The sequence below is a fragment of the Emydura macquarii genome, unplaced genomic scaffold, assembly GCF_026122565.2.
Source record: "Emydura macquarii macquarii isolate MOO-44397 ecotype Brisbane River unplaced genomic scaffold, CSIRO-AGI_Emac_v2 contig_2699, whole genome shotgun sequence".
Classification (NCBI taxonomy): Eukaryota; Metazoa; Chordata; order Testudines; family Chelidae; genus Emydura; species Emydura macquarii.
In genome coordinates this window covers 4066480-4082059 of record NW_027132836.1, presented here as the reverse complement: position 1 = coordinate 4082059, position 15580 = coordinate 4066480, and the positions used below count along the sequence as shown (strand labels likewise).

Genomic DNA, 15580 nt, shown 5'->3' with positions numbered 1-15580 from the left:
AAACCACAAAAGGGGGATGCACCATCAGAGCTGCTATTTCCCCAATTCTTCTTGCAGAGGTGATGGTGATGAGGAACTTCATGGAAAGGTGAGTTAATGAACAAGTGGCCATGAGTTCAAAGGGTGGCCTAGTTAGTTTTTTTAATACTAACTTGAGATCCCATTGAGGAGTGGGAAGCCTGGGTTGTGGGAAGAGGTGTGCTATGCCTTTGAGAAACATCTTCGTAGTTGGATTTGAAAAGACTGAGTATCCTGCTACCTGCTCAAGGAAGGTTGCAAGTGCTGCTAGATGAACTTTCAGTAAACTGGTAGAGACAGTTCTGATTTCTTGAGAGTCAACAGGTAGGATCACCGGTAGGGTGGATGACCCCTTTGGGCTGGCACCAGATCTGAAATCTCTTCCATTTCTGTAGATAGGTACGGCAAGTAGCTCCTCTCCTAATGTGCAATAACACTTCTTGCACCTCTTCAGAGTAAGATGTCGCTATGCACTGGAACCATGAAGGAGCCAGGCTTTGAGCCGTAGAATCCGCAAGCTGGGATGGACAGTGCATCTCTCGCTCTGCCATAGAAGATAAGGAGTGATTGGAAAGTCATTGGTGGATGCAGTGCCAGCTGTGACAGGTACAGGTACCAGGTCTGTCTGGGACAGCTGGGAGCCATCAATATAATGTTTGCTCTTTGTTTTTTTCACTTTCAACAGGATTTTCAGTATCAGAGGGGATGGGGGGGAAGGTATAAAGAAAGCCCTTGTCCCATAGAAGGAGGAGACCATCTCTTATGGATAGTCGTCCCATCCCCGCTCTGGAGCAGTACCATGGACATTTCTTGTTCTGGTAAGTAGCGAATAGGTCTATTATTCCATTGTTGGAATATGTCATGGAGTACCACCAAATATATCTCCCATTTGTGGTCGTGTGGGAATTTGTGGCTGAGACTGTCCACTGTTGTCTTATGTATTCCCGGCAAGTAGGCCGCTGATATTGGGATATTGTGGGAGATGCATCAGTTCCATAGTTCTAGTGCTGCTACATACAGAGCGTGAGACCTGGCTCCTCCCTGATGGTTTATGTAATACATGCAGGCCATATTGTCCATCATGACCCTTGCGTGCGTGTCTTTGATCAGCGGAAGAAAGTGAGTGTTTTCTGACCACTCCGAGTTCAAGCAGGTTGATGTGGAGGCATGTCTCTGTTGGAGACCATTTGCCCTGTATTGTGTGACCATTGAGATGTGCACCCCATCCTATTAGGGCATAGGTGGTCAGGAGTAGGAAGACTGAACAAACTGGATTCATGTACAGACATTTACTGGGTTCTTCCACCAGTCCAAGGATTGCTTGACCCTGGTGGGCATCGATAGTAGTTTGCTTATGTTGTCTCTGTTTGGCCTGTAAACCGGACCAAACCGTGCTTGGAGGCATCTCCTGCGTAGTCTGGAATAGGCAATAACCGATGTGCCGCAGCCATGTGCCCCACGAGCTGGAGGCAATGTCTGGCTGAAATCTGGGGCTGGATTGTACTGTGTCAATGAGGGGAGAGTGAGAAATCTGTGATGTGGGAGGAGCGCCTTCGCCTGAATGGAGCAGAGGTCAGTTCTTAGGAATTCCTGCCTCTGTACCGGTGTTAAAGTCGACTTTTGCTCATTGATCTGTAGGTCCAGATTCTCAAACAGGCTCAGTATGATCTGAATGACTTGTTGGGCCTCTGAGAAAGCCCATGCCCTGAGAAGGCAGACATCCAGGTAAGAATAAATCATGATGGCTTGAGTGTGTAAGTGGGCCGCCACTATCGAGAGGACTTTGGAGAATACTCTGGGGGCCGATGAGAGACCAAAAGGCAGTACTCTGCATTGGTTGTTGTTTTGGCCTAGTGTGAACCTGAGGTAACGTCTGTGGCTTGGTATGATCAAGATATGAAAATATGCATCTTGGAGGTCGAGAACCAGTCTCCTTTTTCTAACACTGGAACGATCGTTGATAACGTGACCACCTGGAACTTCTGAGCCTTGACAAACTTGTTGAGCGCTCCGAGCTCCAGCTATAGTTCCTATGCTGGGAAGGTGGTTTATCTCCTGATGTAACAGGCTCTCATGAGAAGGGTACCTGAAGAGAGACAGGGACGGATGTTTGCAGTGGAGAAGGAAGGAGAAATGGATGGAGTTATCCATCTTGGATGATCTCCAGCACCCATTAGTTGGGGGTTATATGTTCCCAGGTGCTTTTGAATGGCGCAAGATGGTCTCCAAAGGGGTGGGTGGAATTTTCCAGCTTGAAATGAGAAGAGTGTTCTGCGGGCACTTCGACCAACCCATCAAAACTGAATCTTCGAGGTGGAGGGCAGAGAGGAAGTTTGCTGAGATCCTGACATCTTCCGCCTGGGAAACCTAGGTTTCTTCCTCTGGGATTCATATGATCTCTGCATATGGAGATGACTATTGGGATGAGCACTGAGAGCAAGGCTTGAATGGTGGCTGAGGGCTGTACTTTCTTTTATACCCCGGTGTATAGATCCTGAGGGATCAAAGAGTGGTCCTTGAATCTTTTAACATGTGGAGGCATCAGTCGTTTCAGCAAATAATTTCGCCCCTCAAAGGGGAGTTGGACTTCCTTGGGAAAACCAGAGAGATGAAGCCACGAGGCCTATCTCATCACAAAGGCAGTCGAAACAGAACATGCTGTTGTGTCAGCTGTACCAATTGCAGACTGGAGAGACATTTTCACCACCAGCTGGTCCTTGTTAACCAAGGCTTTAAATTGGTCCTTGTGAGAATCAGGGAGCTGTTCAATAAAAGAACTAAGCTTCACATAGTTATGTGAATCATACTTAGCCCACAAGGCTTGATAGTTCACCACACTGTATTAGAGGGCGGCCGAGGAGTAGGCCTTCCTGCTGAACAGATCCAGGAGTATCCAGTCCCGCTCACAGGGGTGGTACTGGCAGCCTTTAGCGTTAACTGCGTCCACAATGATCGAATTGGGAGGCGGGTGTGAGAACAGGAATTCTGTGTCCTTTGCTGGCACATAATATTTCTTTTCTGCACCCTTACAACTTAGTGGGATGTAGGCGTGGGTCTGCCCTATCACCTTGGCGGGGACCAGCAGAGCCTCATCGATAGTGATGGTCACTCTGGAGAAGATGGAGGAATGTAGAATGTCCACTAGCTTGTGGTGCAACACAGATACCTCTTGTAAAGGTATCTGGAGTGCTTCTGCCACCCTCTGTGCCAAATCTGGGAACAGTTTAAAGTCGTCCACCAGAGATGGCAGCAGGGGCACCACCATCTCGCCTGGTGACAATGATTAAAAGTAAACAGGACCCACATGGCCCTGAAACTTCATGCAATGGGCTCAGAAACTGGGCCAATGACAGGAAGCTCCCCGCCTCCCCCAACCCCAGAGCAATCCAGCCAGCCCCACTCTGCAGGGAGAGGTCAGGTTGTGCATGGCTTTTCAAGAACCCTGCCCTTACCCCACCACCCCGGCTCCAGCATCACAGCCCTAGGGGCTCAATTCTAGAACAAAGAGGAAGGTCTGAAAATCAGGGGAAACTTTCTACTAGATGCTTTCATCATTTTCCTCAAGATAGAGGAAGTCACAACTTCAAACTGGCTTGGGCACCTGCAGCTGCGTACCAAGATGCCATGGCCGCATGCCACAGGGGCTTGTGGGGGCCCATCTCAAACAAAGGAGCCTAGCATGCAATGGGAAATGGACAGGGTAAGTTAGCAAGCAAAGAGCAGAGCAGACTCAGAGTGCCCAGGAAATGGAGGTTAATTAGGTAGAAGTTTGTAGAGTGCTTTGAAGCTGCAAAGTGCTGGGTGAGTGCTGAGTGTTTAGAGACCTCCTCTGCACTTCCCCAGCATGGCCCCACACATCCAGCACAATGTGGTTGACTGCCTGGGCTGAGAGAAAACTCCCTTTAGCGAAAGTGTTGCTGAAACAGATGTTGGAGCCATAGATGTGTTGGGCTTTGCAGCACACTGAGCTGTTGAGTCCCTCTGAGCTGAATGATGGGCTCTGCTGCGGTGAAGCACACTACATCGAGATTTAAACTCCCTGGAGATAAGGAGACTTTCCCTCCTGGGAGCAGAGGTAGAAATCAGGGGAACCTTCTGCCTTGCTGTTCCTCACCTATTCTCGTTCATTCCCAGCAGTCAGAATGGTATTAGTATAAGGCAAGCTGGGCCACCACCACAGGGACAAACCAAAGGGCTCCAGGATAAACTGAGGGGAAAGTCACAGATGCAGCTCCCCCCGAAACTCCCCCAGGCCAAAGTCCCGCCAAAGCCAGATGTGCTGCCTAATAAGCAGGGGAAAGTTGTTTCCTACCCATCAGGCATCCTCGAATACTTTGTGCAGGGGGCACTTCCAGGTGTTCGTCCCAGCACCCAACCAGCTGAAGCTGCTCTTAGCTCAAGCTCTTTTCTTTGCTAGAAATCCCAATTTAGGCGGCGCTCAGATCAACCCTCCTGCTCACAGGTGCAGAAAATCCTCCCTCACATCATTTTAACTGGGGGGAAGTGTAGCCCAACCTGCACGCACAGGGGTGGGGGGAGAATGCAGCCAAGAGGGGACCAGTCAATCAACTCTGGAAAGTGGAAGAGGATCCACAGACCAAAGAACTGTCATTTAGTCAAGTGCCCCAAAATGGTTAGAAACCTGGTTCCCATGTGCAACCACACGCTAGCCAGGCCTGGGCTCCAATGCTCCTTCCAAAACTAGTGACGTCCTAAGGGAAAGGAATGGTTACAATGAGAGGGTAACTTTCAGCAGCAGCACGCAGCACAATCGCAAGAGCCTGGCCCCACGCCCATGACTCACTCCATTCTCAGCCCTGGCAAGTAAAAACAGCCAACACTGACCCTGGGGCTGAGATGAGAGATCTGCGGAGTGAGACTGGGACTGGGCAGGCAAAGAGAAGAGTAGAGAAGGGACAGAAATGGACAGAAGGACTCAAGCCTGGGCAGAAGAGCCGGAAGAGTCTGTGTCTCACAGACACACTCCCCTTCAGTGACTGGAATGAAGCCCAAGATTAGTGAATCTAGCCATTCCTCGCGTCTGCAAATACCTGTGAAGCTCACTGGCAAAGTGTGTGTCTCACCTCCTCCCCCTAGCGTTGGTCCACATAGAGGATGACAACCTACTACTGCGATCATTCACTCCATTAGCTCGAGTGGCAAAGGTCTGTGCCATCGATTAAAGGTTCCAATCCTGCTGATGAGCAGGTGTATCAATGCAATGCCCCAGGATGGTTTTTTGTTTGCATTTTTTAAAAAAACCAGGAAATTATACACACAAAAATACATTAAAAGACGATTTAGGTTGCAAAGTCAAGCACTCAAAACTTAGGAAAAGCCAGATTTACAGTTGCTTGTGCAAACTTAACTCAGCCTCCTTGTGCGTATGCAATATGATACAGTCTTTAATTGCACGATCACATACTACTTTTTACACAGGACCTCTGCTTCACTCAGTGCATAGGATGGACCTGCTCCAGGGCTGTGTAGCAAAGGAGGCTGTTGTCTGTAGGATCTTTGTTACAGAAGTTGGCAGGTGTGGAAGGGGACTGCAGGACGAGAAAAGACAGCCTCATGGTTGAATGCCGCACTGGTGGGCAAGTCACTGAAACCAAACTTGTCACAGGTGGCCACTAATTGTGTGTTCCTCATTTTCTGGGTAGCCAACTTGAGACCTCTGGGTCTGATTTGCAAAGATGCTGAGCACTCAGACCTGCATCTGAAACAATCAGGAGTTGTGGTTAAGAACGCTGAAAAGTCAGGTCCCTGATGTCTCAAACCAGGCACCCAAAGTTAGTGAAAACGTTTTACCTTAATCTTTGTACCTCAACTCCCTATCAGTAAAATGGGGATAATCCCCCTGCAGCGCCCAGCGGTGCTGTCAAGATAAACGATAGTCTGGGAATCACTCAGACACTGTAGTAACGAGTGCCACAGCAAAGCCCGAGGACATTAATATCCAGGCTGGGTTCGACCAAAGCACAGTAAATAAGGTGAGGGGCACACACTGAGGAACAATGAGGAAAAACAAAACATGGAATAGCTGCTCATGAAGTGACACCATCTACGCTGTGCACTGAATCAGGCAGGGCTCTAGTGGAAAAACAGTATGTCTTCATCTAATTAACGACTGCCTCCTAATGAACACGCACAAGAAGAATGAATTGAGGTTGCACAGGAAACCTTCATTCTAGCATTATTCTAACTGTTGAATGCTTGACTGGGCAACCTTCTTAATCTTCTAACATCATGTTTGTGTTTAGTATTGAAATACACAAAGCTCCCGCAGGTCTTTTACAGTCCACTCCCAGTCCCTCTCCTGCAGCAGGGTGGGAGGAAGGGGGAGTTCTAAACCCTGTATGAACAGCAATCTTCCCTGCCCACAAACCAGTGCACTTTACAGAAGTGTGCAGAACTGACTCCAGCAGCCCCCTCTGAGCCACCTACCTGGGCTCTCGGCTGCTCTCCATTCTAGGACTAAAAGGTTTGTTCTGGCTTCCCTGTCAGGCAGGATCCAGCCCGAGTTTTCCGCAGCCATAAATCCACCTGGTTTTTGGGGAGGGTAATGGGGGCCTTGTGTAACTGGAATACATTTTTGTTTCTCTGAGAACATTATATTCATGGAAAACATAAACCAACTGTCGTCAAAGTCGTCTGAGCTCAGGAAATGGAGCGGCCGGGAGAAGGCTGCCATGTGGCCGGATGTTATGTATTTCTAATTAGTGCTATACATCTTTCAGCAGCAAGTGTCCTTTTGCTGGGAAACACAGCGCACTGCCCTTGTTATTGTAACTGTCAGAGAGTGCTTAAACAGATAATCTCCAGGAAAAGTGATAAACACATCCCTTCTCCCACCAGGGTGTGCAGGACGGCACTGCCAGATCTCCATGAGGGCAATGCAGCCAGGCACAGGAAATGGGAACGGGAAAAGAGCAGGCAATGGAAGGAACAGTCATATACTGGGGAAGCTCAGCGCTACTCCAGTGCCAACCTCAGGAGAAAATCCTGCAAGGGATGATCAAACAGAGGCACTAGCAGTGCACAACTAACATACTCCATCGCCAGTCGCCTCCAGTAGGCGGCACTGTAGGGAACATGGCAGGAGGAGAACTGGACGTGAGAACTCGGCTGGTCCAGTCCCAGCCTGGAGCAGGCAGCAGTGTAGAAAGAAGACCCGGTTATCCTGAAACTTTCAAGCTTCTGTCCTTGTCAATCTTAATCAATAGGTCCCTGAGTCTTTAGCAGTTAAAATACGATAGGCTGACAAGTGTTCGCACAGACTCAAGAGGGACCGGATTCCTTTGATTCAGGCAAGTGGGTGCTGTCGGACAACAGTGAGACAATTTGCATGTGGGCTTGTCATGATTAACCTGAGCTGCTGCTCTGGTCCTAGGAGACCTTCCTGGGGGATGGATCCCGTGACAGGTGGCATGTGGCTACACTGGAGCACAGAGAGCAGCAGTGATGTGCTGTTCCCAGGAAGCAGCAGCTGACACCACCTCTTCCGAGTGACACCGCCCAGGGACTATGCGTGGAGACAAGCAAGAAAGAGAGCAGGTCTCCTGATGCATTGCTGGGGAGACGACATAATGCACTGGCCAGTGAGGCTCAGGAGGTTTGAGCGCACAGTGTTGCTCAGTGAGTTGAGCCACAGGCCCCGTAGCCAATGTCAGCTGCTCCAGCAACAGCTGGGGAAAGCACAGACAAGACAACTGATTCATTCCACGCCCAGCCAGCCACTGCCCTGCAGGGAAGGAGACAGAGGCTGGTCATCTCCAAGCTGACACCACCTGGGGGCGATTTGTTTGCTCTCTTATCTCTCAGACATAAGAGCATTTTCTTCATGAGTCACTCCCCAGGCAGACAAAGTGCTGGCACAGCTCCTGAACAATCCACCAGAACCAGTCTGTCTGCAGGAAGTGGGCAAGGAGAGGAGAGCCCAGCTGGGCTGACCACTGATGCACTGGGCTCCCCACAGCGGCAGCTGGCTGCAGGAGAACGTGGAGCCAGCACACAAAGCAAACAGGAACACAAACCAACAACAAAAAGGAGAGAGAGATTCATGGTCACAGGGCATTTTCCTGACACCCCTTCCAGCCCTCACCCCCGGTTCCCGTGGAGAAGCTGAGTCACAGACTCACTGCCCTCTCACAAGCACGTGCGAGTCACACTCCCTCATCCCCCCAAAGAACATGGGAATCTTGGCACTTGTCCCTGCAATTTACAAATTTCACAGGGCAACTTTCCTGGGTGTAAACACCCTACCTTTGCATTGGCAGGCCACGCGTCATCCTACAGGGATCACGCTCAAGACCTGAGATGCACACAGCATACCCCAGCTTCTTCAGTCAGCTACAGAACAGCTGAGCTCTGACTTCAGTGCAGTAGGAGGTGCTGGCTGTGGGGAACTCAACTGCCCCAGTTCCAGTCTCCCAGCAGGGGATGTGCAAAAGCCCAGGCTGTGGGGAGCTCCAGCCTCTCCCAGCAGGGGTACCGAAGGGAATGGGCAGGAGCAGTTGCTGTGGGGAGAGATGCTGGCTACTCTAACCCTAGCCGTGCTCAGCAGCGTAGGGAGGTGGGAAGATGGAGGACAGACCCAGCAGGACAGCTGACTGATGCACAGCTGTGTACATTTGAGGGCCAGCACGCACTCCCAAGACAGCCACAGCCATTCAGGAGCCTTCAGCCCCCTTTGCATTCTGCTGAAATACCATCCTGTCTCAGGGAGGGAGGAAGGAAGGCAGGCCTGTGAGGTGAGGAATGCCTGGGGCCTGGGGAGGATCAAGCAGCTCTCCCTGTGGAAGCCATTAGATATTCAACACTTCATTTGTTTCCAGCCATTGTGGAGTGCAGCGCTGGGCTCCAGGACAGGAGGCTCTTCTCTGACGTAACCAGGAAGCAGCTGCAAAATTAAGGAATCCCTCATGACATCATAAAAAGGGTCAATGGTTTACAGGGGAAAGTATAAAAATTAATGACCTATTCCCACATGGAGCCGCAAGCCTTCCCGGGCACCACAGAGGAAGCTGTGCTCTCACTGACACAGAGGGACCTGCTCGCCCAGGCCAGCCCACTCCTGCTCACCTCAGGACCCCGCTGCCTTGGGCTTCTACTGCCCCCCGGGGCTGGAATTCACACGCTGGGATGGACCCTCCTAGCTGGAGTGTGAAAACCGGCTGAGCCAAGCTTCCCAGGCTGTTGGACAACACAGCTCGAGGGTAGGCGAGGAAACATTTGTAAAGACAGTGTCAGTGAAAAGCAGAATGTGTTTTGGGGGCTGATCAGAAGCAGTGCAGCAAGGCGCATCGCAGGAGAGAATCGCTCTCTCTGGTTTCATTGGGGATGCAGATCCATATGCATGAAGTGTTTACCTAGGGCACCCAACAACTCTGTAGGCAGCCCCGGGAGGCAAGCTGCTGAGCTGTGAGAAGAAGGGGCACTATGCTCTCTTTCCACTGCACCTTTCTAGGCAACACTCCAATCCCAGAGAGAAGGAACTGACACTAGCCTTGAGGGCAAGCAGAGAGCGCTTCCACCCTGAAAAGGGAAAAGGTTTAAAATTAACTCCAGCCTTTTCCAGGAAATATCTGTGGAAAGAAGCAGCCGTTTTTAGAAAATGTTATTCTCAGAAATTTCCTGAAAAGACCCATCAGTCAAAACACGGCCTCCAGCCATTTCCACCTGCAGGGAGAAGCCCTGCAGGGTCCTCTGCCTGGGTCACCAGCACAGCCCACGGCAGCTTACTGGCAGAGGCAGGCTCCCGGTCGGCACCCGGCAGAGCATGGCGGATAAAAACAATCGTTTACAAACACATCATAAAATCCATTCGTTTATTTTGTTATTTAAATGAGAATTCTTTTCTTTTGAAAAATAAAATGAAATCTGAATTTAATACAAGACAAATTAAGCCCTATAATCTCTGAAAACCTTTAAATACAAAATAAATACGCTGAATCCATGAGCCTCTACCAAGAATTCTGAGTTAAAGGCTGCTTCTCTGTATAAAAAAAGAATCTGAGGAAAACATCTAACTTTTGAGGTTAAGCTTTATAAATATGGCACAAAAGGTCAGATATGGTGTTAAGGGCTTAATCCTGTGGGAAACCAGGGGTTGTGCTACTGAGCGCAAGAGACTGGCAAAGTCATCACAGGCACTGGGACCTGGCCTTTCACTCCAGGAGACACCATCATGTGTCTCATCAGGACCATCCATTGAGCCCACATGGGTGATCTCATGCTCCTGTTCATAGCGTCTCCCCGCCTGAGCTCTGACCGGCTCAGTTTTCAATTTAGGAATATTTAGACTCCACCCACCATTCACCATTTTCTAATATACTAAAAATGTACCATTAATAAGATTCTGAAATCTTGATCTATATAATTGCTTAAATAACTGTATATAGATATTATGTATCCTCCGAGGCAGCAAAAAGAAGGACTGCATTTAGTGAGCGTAAAGGCTCTATTTAGTCATAAATCAACGTTTGAATGGTTATATCAAGAAATGAGAACGCACCTTTCTTTAGAAAACAACTGAAGTACAAATAGAAACATTGATTAAAATCAATGATTTAAATCCAGGCTTTCCAGCTGGTGATTTAAATGGCCTTGCTTTAAATCAATCCACCCTGCAGAAAAGCCTTTGGAGCCATTTCCAAACATGGTGTGCATTGCCACAAACAGTGCCAGCAGCATGCTACTCCCTCTTAGAGCCCGGCTCAGGAGACTGAGCGCAGGGCAGCTCCTGCTAGCTTGGTTGTTTAAAATAGTCCCTGTCTGCACAACAGTACCAAAATATGCCCATGGCAAGCATGCTGGCAAGCAGGCATTATGGCTCTGTTCCCAAGCATGGACAAGACCAAACTCACCAAAGCCTCATCCATACAGGCAACGCTTAGGAAACGCCCCCCGCCCCACTGCTCTGGGGCCAGTGCAGCTCCACTGATGGGAGCCCTAGTGCAGACCAGCGACCAGCGATTTAACCACCATGACTAGACCTGCTCTGAACAGGGTGTGGATAAAACGTCACAGCTGGTCTAGAGTCTGCACCAAGTTCTCACCATGGCACCAGAAGCCGCCCATGAGGATGCACGCACAATACCATACCTGCTTGGGAGGGACATGCTGCCATGGCGCAGCTGCTCAGCATTTCACAGCAGGCACGGCAAGCTGCTACTAGCATTCCACCCAGGACAGAGCTGCATGCTCCCAACCATACTTGTGTCAGATGTTATTTACAATGGGGGAGGAGGTGTGAACAAGGCTTCCCAAGAGATTCATTCCAGCCCGCAGTGAAGTTTTACCAGGACAATCACAACAAATGAAAGGCAGCTCTTTCCCCCTGTGCTGGAGGTGGGCATGTCTCTTGTAGCAAATGCAGACAGCTCAAAACATGCCTCTCTGGTGCGAACTTTCGGGACTGCTTTGAGCCTGGAGTAGAAGTTAATGAGAGAAAGTGCCTGCAGACAGGCAGATTCAGAGAAAGCAGCCTTTGATGGGGCAGGCAGAGTGAAGTGAGGAGCTTCCGTTTCAACATACTCATTTGCTGCTCTTCTTTTTATGGCTTCCTGAGGGATCAGTACGCACTAGCTTGTCGGAGTTTGCCAAGTAACTGCCAAAAAGTCAAATGAATCCTATGCCCCACTGGAGAGGCGGCAACCTCATGGCCCCCATCCCAACCCCCAGGCTTGGAACTCTCTCTCCATTCCAGGGCGCCAGGCACTCTCCCTCTCCTTCCCGAAACCCGCTCAGTGCTCCCTTCTGCAATGCAGCCCTTAAACACTGCTGCCCCATCGCTGATGCTCAGACACGATGGTGACGGAGCCATCGTCCAACAGGGCTAGCAGTCATGCCTATAGTTAAGGTTGCTTAACACTTTCCAATCAAAGACCCTGTTTTCAGTTGCTTGTAACTTTGCCAAACTTGAAGCATTCAGGCTGAAATTCTCCATGCCAAGTGTCTCCTGCAGGTTGAATTTTTGGGGTAAGTTTTAGGTAAAATGGTTTGGCCACTTCCCAGATGGAGTTGAGAAGGAAGATCCAGCACGGCCATGCTCTGCAGCAGGAACTTGAAATTTGGTGGTGGGGGGGGACATTCTGGTGTCAGGACATTTTCTTTGTCAGTCCCATGAAAAATCCCGAATCTGGCCAAGATCTAACGCTCTGAAAACTGCCGTTCATACATATCTGCTTGGTAGCAGGTTTCCATTGTTGTGTGCAGTGTTGTTGTAGCCCTGACTGTCTCAGGAGATGAGAGACAAGGCAGGTGAGGAAATATCTTTTACCGTGAAAGCCTGCCTCTCTCCCCAACAGAAGCTGGCCCACTAAAAGTTATTACCTCACCCATCTTGTCTCTCTAGTAGAGGTTTGTTGGAGGCTGGCAGCATTCGTTTGGGAAAGTTCTGTCTGCACTAAGCATGCAGGGTCTGGACAGGATCCTTCCTGCAGTTGCACCTCATGGCTGCCAGGGATTGCTGGCTCCAGACTCTGAAAGCAGGGAGACTGTCTCTGGTGCTTTCAACATCCTCAATGAGGGTGCTCAGGCACGGCAGAGGAGAAGGAAGCTGCCTGATTTGCTTGACTGCCGGGAGGTGAGGAGAAGGGGAGGGGGCAGGGACAGACTACATAAATGGAAGACTCAAGGAGCAGAGAGGGACGGACAGAACAGGGCAAGGACAGATGTGGCAGGGTGGGGGAGATAGGACAGAAGGGTCTGCAACAGCTAAATACACTCCCTTCCAGAACCTGGAACAGAATTTAGGATTCTGGAGTCCCAGCATTCCTGTGCTGTTGGAACAGCTGTGAAAGCCAGTGGCAAACAGTGACATATTCCCCTATAGCGGCTTGTCCACAGCGAGGATAACAACCTACTGCTATCAGTTACTCATTAGCTCCAGTGATAGAAATGCATAGGGTAGATCAAAAGGGTCCCAACCCTGCGGATGATACATGTGGAGAACATTATGGTTCCGCATGATAGAATTTTCCAGTTTGCTTTTTACAAATCTACAGAAAAATGACATACATAAACCAACTATGTTAAAAGAACACTGAGGCTGCAAAATCCAGCACTCAGAAGTTAGGAAATCCAGATTTAGGATGGCTTGTGTAACCTTAATTCAGACCCCTTGTGTCTACACATCATGATACAGTCTTTAACTACATGATCACACACTTTTCCCCCCCACAGAATCCCTGCCTCATTCAGTGTACAGGATGGACCTACTCTGGGGATAAATCAGGGTTGGGTAGTGAAGGAGGCAGTTGTCTGTAGGCCTTGCCTCATTTGTTGGAAGGTGTCCACTGGATGAGGCAGGGGATTGGAGGAAAAGATGGTCTTCATGGTTAAGGCAGATAAATGATGCCCTGGAGAACTAGATTCTACCTCTGTCTCTGCCACAGAGTTCTTATGTGATGCTGGGCAAGTCACCCAAGCCAAACTTTCACAGGTGGTCACTAATTTATATGTTCCTCGTTTTCTGGGTATCCAATTTAAAACACTTGAGGCCAGATTTGCAGAAGTACTGAGGACTCACAGCTGCAACTGAAGCCAATTGGAGCTGGGCTTTGAACATATAAGGTCTATATAATGCTAAGCACTCAGAAAAATCAAGCCCTAACATCTCAAGTTGGGCATTCAAAATTAGTGGACACTTGAAAATTTTAACCTTAGTCTCTCTGTGCCTCAGCTCCCCATCTGTAAAATGGGAATAATAGCACCTTACCTCATCAGAGAATCATAAAGGTAAACTCACTGCTGCTTGTGAAGCGCTCAGATACCAGTACACTAGAAAGCCCATGATGAAATTAATAATTCTGTAGTTGGTGCTGGGTTTGGATGGTAAGTAGTAAATCAGACCGAGAGCCACATACTGGATGATGAGGATGAAAAAAAAAATTGAATAACTCCCCATTCAGAGAGCACTGTCTATCCTGTGCACTGAATGAGGCAGGATCCTCTGGAAAAAATAGTATATGGTCATGTAATTAAAGAGGGGGCTGATTTAAGGTTACATGGACAACCATAAAAATGGCATTTCCTAACTTCTAAATTCTCGACTTTACAACCTTAACATTCTTTATTTTTTAAAGAAATGTATCAAATACCTAAATAAACAGACAGATACATGCCAAAGCCAAGATGCTCTAAGGTAGACCCCTCCTCTGGGTCTCCCAGTGTGTTTGAGCTTTCTGGGTATTTAGACTGTAAGCTCCTGGGGGCAGAGACCACATCTTATACAGTTCTGAGTGGGACTTGGCCTGCGGTAATTAACCCTCCCATGTACTAGTGTAATTATAGGACATCACAATTTCACGTCAAATTCCCCCCCCCCAGTGATTTCAGAGAGCACTGGCAGGGCTGTGAGGTTCCCCACAGCGCCTCCTGCTGGGAAAAGTTGGGACTGAGGGAGCTGTGAGCTCCCCCTGACAGCAGAGCTCTGATCCCAGTCCCCTCTCTGTCTCCTGCTGGGAAAGGCTAGGTTTGAGGGAGCTGGGAGCGTCTCTATTGCCAGTGTTGCTCTATTTCCTGCAGAGATTTGAAAACCCATTGTAGTCCCAAAGTGCGCTTCGATTCACTGCGACCAGCAGCTCAGAGACTCACAGTTACTATACAGCCGAATAAAATATTTTTTCATAAATTTAACGCCAGCATGTCTGTGTTTGGAAACTTTGAAAATCCATGTTGTATGGTTTACTGCACTGGAAAAGGTGCCAGCAGAGTTTCAAAGGAAGGGAAGTGTATAACTGTTTCCTTTCAAATGCATTTTCCAATGGGATCTATTGAGGGAAAAGGCTGGAACTAACTAAAACATTATTAAAAACTGTTATGAAAAGAGACAGAGAGATGGAAAAAGATAGACAAAAAGTCCAATACACAGCCGAGAGGGAAGGCGGGAGACAGGCGGTGAGAAAGGGGATCTGGGCAGAAAGACACATTGGGTGGGGAAAATGGGGTGAGACAGAGTTTTATCTGGCAGTCACCGTTCGTGGTTTCATATTGCTGCAGATCAATTGATCAGGATTTCAGTGCTGCTGGCCCAGTGGCACAAGGCGAACCACAGAGCTGGCTGCAAGCACGGGACTTGCGAACTGCTGACCTTCAGTTTTAAAACCAAAAATATTCTTCTGGAAACCGTTACACCAGGTTCCAACCCGGGCTGCCAAGCAAAAACAAGCACTACTAACCTGAAGTAACACCCTGCTCAGTTACACCAAGCAACAACCAGGACTAGTAAACTGAAGTAACACCCTGTTCTGAGTCACCCAGCACTACTAACCTAATATGACATAGTGTGCAGGGGCTTGCCTCTTCCTTACTCCCTGACTGGATCAGTTCGTTCACCAATCACTGAGACAAGCCACAGTGATGAATACACAGGATGCAGCCATCACAATCCCAGACACAGAATTACCAAGCTGTGAGAAACAGTTCCAGCTTCACAGTGTAATTCGTGGGGAGAGCCCCGTGATTTTTGCAAATGTGAAATAACACGACAGAAAATAAAAACAATGTATAAAATGAAATACACCAGAAAAACTCACCCTGCAGCGCGGGCTCCTCT

General features: G+C 48.9%; 1 protein-coding gene and 1 long non-coding RNA gene across 6 annotated transcripts in view; one reads left to right on the top strand and one right to left on the bottom strand.

Moving 5' to 3' along the window:
* Positions 1–15580, bottom strand: part of SMG6 (SMG6 nonsense mediated mRNA decay factor) — a 139926-nt gene that overhangs the window by 72552 nt on the left and 51794 nt on the right. The gene's annotated exons all lie outside the window — the stretch shown is intronic.
* Positions 755–2622, top strand: LOC137164969 (uncharacterized). The gene is made up of 3 exons (XR_010923251.1): positions 755–836; positions 1657–1743; positions 2510–2622. It is a non-coding gene; the product is annotated as an uncharacterized lncRNA (long non-coding RNA).